General features: G+C 66.3%; 1 protein-coding gene across 1 annotated transcript in view; it reads right to left on the reverse strand.

The window, feature by feature from the left end:
• SLC12A5 (solute carrier family 12 member 5) overlaps positions 1–513 on the reverse strand; it is an 83,014-nt gene that overhangs the window by 2,406 nt on the left and 80,095 nt on the right. The window lies entirely within an intron of this gene.

Raw genomic sequence — 513 nt, forward strand, 5'->3', positions numbered from 1 at the left:
GTGCCCCATCCCCCCCCCCCTTCCCCCAACACAGGACACGGGATGTGGGCCACGGGACATGAGCCACGGGACATGCCAAGCAGACTTACAGGTTCTCCCACTCCCTGCAGCAGCACGAGGCAGAAAGAGAGAGAGACAGGTGGGGAGGCTCCACCAGCACCGCCCTGCGCGCCTACCCCAGCCCTGCAGACATGGCCCCCACCCAGACCTTCCCCCTTGCAGGCCCCGGGGAGCAGGCTGCCCGCGGCGACCTACGGCTTCATGCTGAAAAAGTCCTTGATGCCCTCGGGGCTGATGGGGCTCTTGCTCTTGTTCTTTTCAGCCACAGACTTTTCCTTGGTCCAGGTGAGATGCACCTTCTCTGGCGCCGGCTCAGCCTCCTCCGCAGGCGACGGGGAGCTGCTGGAGAAGGCCGTGGCATTCTTGTCGTGGATGAGCTGCACCTGCGGCAGGGAGCACAGGGGTCAGCTGGGTCGGGGCAGACGCAGCCCCAGCCCCAGCCCCAGCCCCAGC

Source organism: Gavialis gangeticus, unplaced genomic scaffold (genome assembly GCF_001723915.1).
Source record: "Gavialis gangeticus isolate Ggan-Ray unplaced genomic scaffold, GavGan_comp1, whole genome shotgun sequence".
NCBI lineage: Eukaryota > Metazoa > Chordata > Crocodylia > Gavialidae > Gavialis > Gavialis gangeticus.